The 9,539-nt window shown below is 43.9% G+C and overlaps 1 long non-coding RNA gene across 2 annotated transcripts; it reads left to right on the top strand.

The window, feature by feature from the left end:
* The first annotated feature begins 80 nt into the window (after positions 1-80).
* LOC113477412 lies at positions 81-4,373 on the top strand. 2 transcript variants are annotated; one of them, XR_003397898.1, is made up of 4 exons: positions 81-1,894; positions 2,325-2,439; positions 3,217-3,758; positions 3,979-4,373. It is a non-coding gene; the product is annotated as an uncharacterized LOC113477412 (long non-coding RNA). The 2 variants fall into 2 exon arrangements; XR_003397897.1 differs by having other exon boundaries at positions 81-2,439.
* The last annotated feature ends 5,166 nt before the right edge of the window (positions 4,374-9,539 follow it).

Here is a 9,539-nt window from a genome sequence, read left to right as displayed (position 1 = left end):
AAAAAAAAAAAAAAAAAAAAAAAAAACAAAGCATAATCAGTTTAAACTGGCTAAGGTTTTGGCCAGAAATGATCAATGATCGCTATTGGGAATTGGCTCTATATTGTAGCTAAATTTTACACAAGCTAATAATAAACTTCTCCTCTCCCTGGGTTATTTTCTTCCCATCTGGGTGACCACTTCCCTTCTGTAGGAGCTGAAATCCCATCCTGGATAAAAAAACCCTCCTGTTCTTTCTCTCCTGGGTCACTCAGGTTCAGTGAAACATCACGACTTACATCATCTTAAGCCATTGATCGGGGAGGGAAAAGTCTGACACAGATGGTGCTGGCAGCCACGCTGCAAAAATTCCTTGTTGTGTAAGAAGTTGGTCCAATGACTGAGTGTCACAGAGAGTGAGATAGCCTTTCCTGCCCTGATTCCACTTGGCTATCCCTCATGTTTTTTATACAAAGTCAAGGCCAAAATATACAAGAAGGACCGTTGTCCATGTCAGGTTTGTGCATTGGGCCAAATGGCCATCATGGATTTCTGTCCATATTCCCTGTATACTTTATATGTGTTGCAAATAAGAGTTTTGATGTCACCGCTTTCTTTAAGTGTGAGCAGAGGAGTAAAATAAAGGCCCAATACTTCAGGCCTGATGCTTTATGCACAAGGCTGAAGTTGTAACTGTTGCTGAGATGACTGTGGAAGCGATGCGTGGTGGCTTCTTTGTTGGCTTTTAAGGGAAACATCTGCTCTGGGTCTTATGGACAAAATCCAAGGCGAAAATCTGTGTCAAAGCAAAATGAAAATACATATGAGGGTCCTGTGGGTAAGTCATGAGCCCCTCCATGTTCTCGGTGCCTAAGTTTAGCTGTGGCACGATGTTGCTGTAGTGAAGAGCAGTATAGGTATGGCCAGTGGAGGTCAGGACCTCCACACCCTTGCCATCAAACACCTCTGTGACCTGGATGAGACTGTCCTGCTTCAAAATTCTTGCTCCTTATGCCTTGGATAGTCTTGCCTGAAGATCTGTCTTCTGGGAAAGGAAGGGCAAGACTGAATGTTCAGCCCCCAAACCAGTGGCTCAGTTGGAGTCTCCTTGCAGGGGGACAGTGGCTTTTACACCATCAGTAAGGACATGTGAGAAAAGAGGTGGAGTAGAGAGAGCTGTCAGTGATGAGTCTGTGGAGACAGACTCAAGAACAGTGACACCTAAGAGGTGCCACAATACACTGAAAACACTATTAGAGATGTTCTCAGTAGCTTCCAGACCAAAACCAGACCCAATTTGCCAGACTGAAGAAGTGGGTTTGTTTTTTATCTATCTGTTTCCACAGCAGATGTGATATTTGGCCTCGCACCAGACCAAGTGTGCATCTGCCCATCATTATCACCAATGTGAACGATGTAGTTGGATGAAGTGAGACAAGTTTTGGGCTTCTTCTGTCAGGCAGAAAGGAATCAATCTGAATATCAGGATGGGTAGGCTGTTAGACCTAAGTGGGTCTCTGTCCTGCTCTCTCCTACTGCTCCACTCACAACCTTTCATCCACCACTACTCTTAGCCTTCAAAGCGGGGCTTCCTTAGGAGATATTCTTCAGAAAGCCAACCCATCTTGGTGTCAAGGCTTCCAGGGATGGCAGATGTTGTCCTTGCTGTCCTTTCCTTGAAACACGGCATCAACCACTTGTTAATCACCAAAACTGTAAGAAAAACAACTCCCTTTTTTTTTTTTTTTTCTAAGCTGTCGTTTGCTTGCTGGTCCTTGTTCTGACTTTCTCCATCGGCATTTAGCACTCGAGGAACAGGACTGACCTGCGAGTGAGTGACAGGACAAGGAAAATACATTTGTTTTTCTCCTACATCTTGAGTGAACAACCAGTGAATCCTCATGAAGAACTGGAGGTGGGAGTCTGAACTGTCAAAACACTTCCTAGAACAATATTTTGATTTTAAGGAGTTTTCTGTTCTGTTTCAGTTCCTTCTAAACCCTGCTTCCCTGCCTCCATGTGATAGGAAATCAACCTGAGAAAAAATATTAATCTTGTTCAAAAAAAGGTTTTTATATACAGGAGATGTCTAAAAATAAATTTTAAAAGTAGCATACTTTTATCTGCAAAGGCTTTTTAATCTCTCTAGGTAAGAGTATGCAGGACCGCTTCTGATCTGTAGTAGGGATGGACTAAAGACACGGTACACCTCTTCTAACACTCACTGGTAATGGGTTAGAAGGTGCTATAGCAGCCATGTCTGTCTTCTATCAGGACTGTGTCCATTCCAGAGCCATTATCCAGGGACTACAGACATGCTAAAACGTTTATGTGCTCTGTGTCAGAGGACCACGTGATGGGCCAAAAGTCTGATGAACCTACAATTCATGGGATGAGGCATCTGTGTTGACCTCGATCTATCACCTTTATTCTCAGTGGTAACTCCTTCCAATTTGAAAGGTATGCCCGAGACCTTGAGTATCTCCAGTCAACAGGGTGCCTCTGCCTGTATATGGAAATGGAAATGTGGCTGTACACGTATGTGGAAAGTGGGCAGACTTGGGAGGTGGTGCAGCTGAAGAGGTGAGAGAGGAGCTTTCTGAGTCGTGCCTTGAGGTTCTGGTCTGGGTAGGTGGGAGTGAGTCATCTCCACGGGGCTGGGTACCTTTCATGAGAAGATGTAGAAAGTGTAGCAGTAGGAGGATCACAGGGCTGAAATGCTGGTTTGGGAGAAGAAGGAGATGAGGTGTGTGGGGTTGAGGGCTTGGTTTAAGGCAGACAAAGGAGTGTTGGAGGTGAAGAAGAGAACTCCTCTGACAACAGTCAGATCCAGAGGCATTTTCTATCTTAAGCAGGTCAGATGAATAACAGTTGGGCTAGCAAAGAAACCAGCACAGACACAGTAGCCGGTGGCTTCAGACAGTAACTTTCAGCTGAAACAAAGCAGTACTCTTACTTTTCATTATGAAGTAGGTATGATTTAGTCCTTTTTGAGCTTTTGTGAGCACTTCTGTGAAACAGGACTGAAGGCATGTGGGTAAGCATTCATTTGCCTCCATTTAGTTGCGTTTTTGGAGTGACAAGGGGGTATATGTGACTGTTTCTCAGCCTCCCTCCTAGGCAGCCCTGACGATGTCAATCTTTGTTGAACTTCGGATGAGCAGGTGAGACAGATAGGCTCTGCAAAGCTTCCTGGGCTCTTCTTTTACTCTCCTTCCATTGCTCTTCTTGCTGTAGTCCAGACCTGAGCTGATGGTGTGAGCATGGGTGGACATGGGCAGGATGGGGATCAGAGTGTGGGCTCTGGAGCAGGGCTAGGACTGGGAATCGCAGGTCTAACTCCACCATCTTGTGTCAATGCCACAGTCTCTACATTGGGTAGAAGTCATCAGCATTCAACACTGTCTGCTCTACTTCTTTGCCCCTCTGCTCTAGGGAAGAACTGGTGGGCAGATGAGCATAAGAAGGAACAGGGTGAGTATTGCAACTCATCTCTTTACCAGGTGAGGTTTTCCCCATGCCAACAACTTTCGGTTCATCCACCACAACTTTGTTTTCTTTGTGTGGCAGCAAATGATGCCTCTTCTGGCTTGTTCTCTTTTTCTTCCTTCTTAAGGAGGATCTTCTTGGATTTACCAGATCCATCTTTCAAAATAGTAATGTGAATTGAGGGGTTATACCCTAGATTTCACACGTAGTTACCCTGCCTGCTGCTTATCACAGTTGAGCTATTTCAGTGATTTCTGCACATCACTGAACAATCTCATTCCCATCCTAAGGTGAGTGTCTTGACCCTAAGTGCATATCTTGAGCCTACACACTTTTCTCCATATGCACACGGTCTTTTTTTACTCTTTTTAAAAGTTATTTGTCCTCCCCCCTCCCCTGCCACATGCATGACAGACTGGATGTCTCTGGGCTTGAATCAAATTGTCCCTTTTTTTTTTTTTTTTAAATATATATTTTTTTTGTGTGTGTGGCCATCCAACACACAGTCAGAATGAAGAACAAACTCCAGTTCAGGAGGTGAGCAAGAAAAACCCCTCTGAAACTGCCCGGGACTGAAACAATTTGGCAAACTTTGCAGAAGAAAACTGCCAGCGTGGAACGTGGAACGTGGAACGACTAGATGGGAGCATTACTTCAACAGAAGAAGCTCTGATTAGCAGATTATCACTTAAGTGATGTTGATCCCAGCCACGCTGCCTTCCAAATAAGCTCTTTGGCAGCTGCCAGCTGCACCGTAGAGTCATGCATGGAAATAAGTGGGCCAGATCCTTTGCTGGCATGGGTCGAGGCAGCTTTGATGGATCGTCGTGGAGTTAAAGCAGCTGAAGACTGGCTATAACAGGGAGTCTGACTCGCTTCTCAAACTTCTTTGAGAGTCATGGATAAGCCACAGCACGCTACAGCTGCAGGGACCCGTTAAACTTCAATTGTGTCCAACTGCTACTGGACAAGGTGTTCTTTGTCAGTAATACTTTTTTTTTTTTTTTGTAATTGCAGATATGAGACTGAGCTAGCAGACTGTAGCAGTGGCTGTAATGTGCTCAGAGCCTGTGTGCAAAGAGCCAGTGCAAGCAGTATGAGAGTGGGTGGAATCAGTTTATCACTAACTGTGAGAGAGATCCTTGCTGAGTCAGATAGGGGAATGATGAGGGAATTTTTTTTTGTCTGTTTGGTTTTTTTTTGTTACAGTTGCTGAGCTTGTAACCTGTTCCCTAGGACTATAAACCAGTATATGGTGTCTTGCCCTCATAAAGCTCTATTTATGTCTGATGAGTTTGTTTGGCTGAGGTGTGGGGAGCATGTGAGGGACTCTCATGAACAGCCTTGGGGTGAGCTTTTCCCGGAGTTCACAGTCCATTTCAACTCTGATAAGCATTCAAAGGTGATGGCCCGAAACCTGGCAGTGAGGAGTGGCAGTGAGGCCGTGGGGCAGAGGGAAACAAATTCTCTTGTGAGGCAGCTTGGGCTTGCCGCTGCACACTGGAGACAACGGAAAGCCACAGCTTGACGGGATGCCTGTGATCAGTGCATTGAATGAAATCTTTAATTCACTTCCCCAAACAGCCTAGGAAGATTCTCAGCCTTTGTCCTGAACAAGACTGCAGCCCTATCCAGGAAATCTCTGACCATAAATACCAGTGAATTCAAGCCCTGGGAGTTTTTAGGTTATTGGGTTGAATCCTGGTTTGTCAGTGTAACCTTGCTGTAGACTTGGACTTTTCAACCTAGAAAAGAGGTTACCAAAGAAGACGAGGACACTAGGTAGGATTTAGATCTGTGAAAATCATGAAGATGGCCACTGGGAAATAGTGATGTGGTATCTCTCATAATAAAGAGATTGGGAGCACAGGACTGAAAATTTCTGGGTAGGTGCAAAGCAAAGAAAATGAGGTGCTCTTCACACGCAAGTGGTGAAGCTATGAAACTTCTTGCACAGGATCTTGTTTACATGGATTCAAAATGTGATTAGATGTGTTAATGGAAGGAAAAAACATTCAAGACTTTTAAACTCTAATGTAATGTCTGTGTCCTAAGAGGTCTCTGAGTCCAGAGTTACTGAGGGCTGGGAGGGTACTTGGGAAACCATCAGTACATGTTCATGCTGTTCTTATGGGAGTTATTAGTAGTACTACCAGTAGTTAGTACAGCACCTTGTTCAGTCCCTATCCATCATGAGTGCTATTGGAGATGGGATACTCTGGTCACGGATTTTTCATCTGAGCTGTTCTGGGGTTAGGAAAAAAAAAAAAAAAAGAAAAGAAAAGGTGATTTTCCAGTCACACAGATGACAAACTCAGTCCCTGACCCAGTCCATCCCTCTCTGAAAGACCAGTCTTTGGAGAACTGTGAGCAGGGACGTGCTACCGGTCCTGCATGCCTCCTGCCCACCTGCACTGCTGCTCCTCCAGCAGCCCATGGACCATGCATGGTCAGTCACTCTGGGTCTGCCCTAGCCCTCGTGTGACACCCCACTGGCTGCTTAACTGGAGAGTCAGGGCTGGGAGGGGTAGGATAGCCTGGCAATGTTAAAAGATGTGATCTCAAGAGTCACACCTTTCTTCCCTCTCTGTGTTTTAGCAGGACCAGTCTGAAACCAGCTTCTGCTTTCCAGGACAGGTAATCTCAGCATTATGTCTGCTCCCACAAAGCCTGGAGGTGGTTTTTCCAGGTGTCCTGAGAGTCACAGAGTCTGTTTATGTTGCTTGCCTCTACTATCCAAGCCTGAATCTTTGCCCCTGATTACCACAGCACTGACCCACCTCTTGAGGTGTGAGATAAACATCTAATAGAGAACAAGGCTTTACCTCTTGATTTGAAGGCTCGAGTGTCTGAAAATCTGCTGCTTCTCATGGTTGGCTTGCTGTTAAAAAAGGCTTAGCTGCATTTTGGTGTTGAACTCAAGTGGGTTTTGTTTCCATCTCTTGAGCTTCCTTATGTCTGTCTTTCAAGAACAGGGAAAAGACTTGGCCTTAAAGTCTCCTTTAAAAGTCTCCTAAAATCTCTTTAAAGTCTCCTTTATCAAAGAGGCTATCTTTAAAAAAGTCATCTCTGGTTGAAGCTTCCAGCCCGCATCAGGCAAAATTGAGGAAAAAAAGTCGATATATTTTCACTGCAAACTCAATGAGCTATCCAATTGTTTTAAGCAGCACATGATTATCCTACTGTCCTGTAAAATAAACTCTGAAGGAAAACATCTTGGGATATAGCAATAGAATAAAAATACCAGCACTTACACACTAGAAGAAACACAATAAAATGCAACCTGGTCTTGCAGAAGTGGAGATAATATCCTTCTTTCATTGTGATTTGTTAACACTTCATGTAATTATTTTATTTTCAATGGAAGTAAGAAGGTAAATCATGGAAGAATTGTCACCAGATACTCAGGACAGATTTTCAAACATAATTTGCACAATGAAATCTGTGTAAGTTTTAATGAGCAGCTCTTCTCTTCTTTGTGTCTGTGGTTTAGTTTTGGTTTGTCTTGCTGCTGTTGCGCTGGGGATCCAGGCAGAGTGAAATAGGGTCCCATTTCCTCTTCAACTGTAGGACTGGGTTTGCCTTTTAGGTAGGGCCTACCGCAGGGCTTGGTGGGAGTCAAAGCTGGAGAGTGTGATGTGATCAGAAATCTCTGAATCCTTTGTATTCCCCATCTGCACAGCTCACCAGGAGCTGCTGGAAGTTGCTCTGGGTGTTGTCTGGACCAGGCTGACACCAAGCTCTCTATGACACCATTGCATCTTGAGAATGACACTTAAATCTGGCTCAGGAAGATACTCCAGCTGGACAACCTGTCCAACTCCTTGGGACTGATATGTTCCAGATCATGAGCTCTTCTTTTGGTGGTGTCTCCGGTGTGAGGAAGAGGAAGGGGCTCTTTTGCCTGGCATCCCTCCCTGAACACAGTTTTTGTTGTGTGGGCTCTTAGTCTTGAGGGTTTTTTTAGCCTTTTGGTCAGTGAAACAGCAAATACCAGCTGGCTCTGGTACAACAGAAACTGCTTTCATGATGCTGCTTGTGCATCTCCCATATCTCACCTCTCATCCTTAGAAAACCCTCCTCACCTGCCTGGTCGTGCCTCATTATTACCCGACTGCCAGACCTGAAGAAGTCACCACACTCCCGGTCCCAGCTCTGTCCTTATTCACACATACAACTACTAATGGAAAACCAATTTTACCTGCCATGGGAATTCTTACAACAGCCACAGGAGCACAGTCTCAAAAATCAGTAGTGGGGCTGGTGCAAGAGAGATAGTCCAAGATTATAAGTAAGGCAGATTTTTAGATGGGCATGCTGTCTTCTCACAGACCATAGATATAGTTGGAAAAATATACAAATGTGAATTCCAGTGAAGCCTGGAAAGAGATGTTTGGGAAATAAAGCTGAAAGTAGTGTTTGTGGGATGAAAACCTTTTTCTTTTTCTTTTTTTTTTTTTTTTTTTTTTTATATCATATAGTCTCATAAGGGAAATCCCTTTTTCCATGAGTATCACATTAATCAGAAAAGCTCTGTGTTTTTAAGAGCATATGATGACTGTTTCTCTGATGTAAAAAGTCTTTATTTGGTCAACATTAGGAAAGGAGAAAGAATCAGTTCAAACTTCCTTCTCTGGCAGATAAAAGTAGATTCAATCTTGAATGGATATAAAGCTGTAGCTTTTGAGAAAAGGATGTACTTCCCCTAAGAAAGCAGGATGTCATAGCTGCCTATTACATCTCCAACTCTACTGATGTCCAAGGCATCTCAGGCACCTGTGTTGAACCAGCTGGCTTAAGACCCTAAAGTTAAATGGAGTGACTTCTACCTCTAAAATCAGGAAGGATGAACCTGAACCCTACATATACTTCAGAAGGTCTGGAATTTATTCTCTTTCTAGTTCTGATTTTTATGTATAAAATGGGACTTTTTAATATAGAAATAAATATGAAAAATATATTTAAGTTTGTAAATATGTAAAATTCTTTATATTAAGAACCGCGTATAAATAAAATATAAGGAAATAAAATACATAAAAAAAGAAATTAAAACCTTTAAGAACACATCAAGGCTGATTTCTGCTTTGCTCCCCCTGCTCTTCATTTGTTCATCTTTTTTGAGAGGTAGGTCTAAATGTTAATTGTGTCAACTGGTGAAGCAGCATGATTTCTCCAGGCCAAGTGTAATGTCCAGAGTACAACATTGCTGCTGAAACAGAAAGCACCCGTCTCTCATTGAGAAATAATTGATCACGACCCAGAAGTGATCACTAGGACTGATATCTTAGATTTCTCCTCTCTCATTGTATAAACAGGATGTGTAATTTGCAGAGCAAGGGTACCATGTCACTGGGAAGAGGCACAGCGCTGAGAGGGGGACATTGTCTTGTAGCAACATTTCTTTCAAACATGGTTCTGCTCATTTTCTTTCCTTCTGCAACTGCTCTTGACCACATTATCTCTTCTTTTCCATGACCTGGCGAGCAGCTCTCAGAAGAGGCCAGCCCATATCCTCAGGAATGTGGGGTCATGATGTTGAAGAAAGGTGTTCCACGAGGTGACATCGAGGATGGGCTGGAGGGGAATGGGGTGGCGTGGAGTCAGGAACAAGAGGTGGGAGCTGCTCTACATGAAACACAGCAGGTCAGTCTTGAGCATGTTTTCTGGTTCAAGAAGAGTAGTGTTCCTTTTTCAACACAGTAGCACAGAAGTTGCACCACAATGAGAATGTCTCAAGGGGTGCCTGGATGCTCTGGGCTTCCCATAGATGATTAATGAGTGGTCTGAGTCCTGCTGTGGGTGTAGGAGACATTCCTCTTCCTTTGCATTATCTGACATGAGCCTGGCACTGGGGTTGGAACGAAGAGCCCTGCTATGACAGCAACATCTCTCCTCATTCAGTCGCTGCAGCATCCTTTAAGCTGTCATTAGAGAAGTGAGATGATACTAAAGCTACTCCCAAGGGTCTTTAACTGTCGGTCTGAGTGGAGTGCCTGCTCTTAGGGAAAGATTGCAGAATAACACCCAGACAGGCTGGAGGAAAGCCAGCAGAAAACGGAAGAAATTTCAAA

Source organism: Athene cunicularia (assembly GCF_003259725.1).
Source record: "Athene cunicularia isolate RWA chromosome 2 unlocalized genomic scaffold, athCun1 chr2_part1, whole genome shotgun sequence".
NCBI lineage: Eukaryota > Metazoa > Chordata > Aves > Strigiformes > Strigidae > Athene > Athene cunicularia.
Note: the sequence above shows the minus strand (reverse complement) of the source record. Positions and strands in the feature narration are given on the sequence as shown.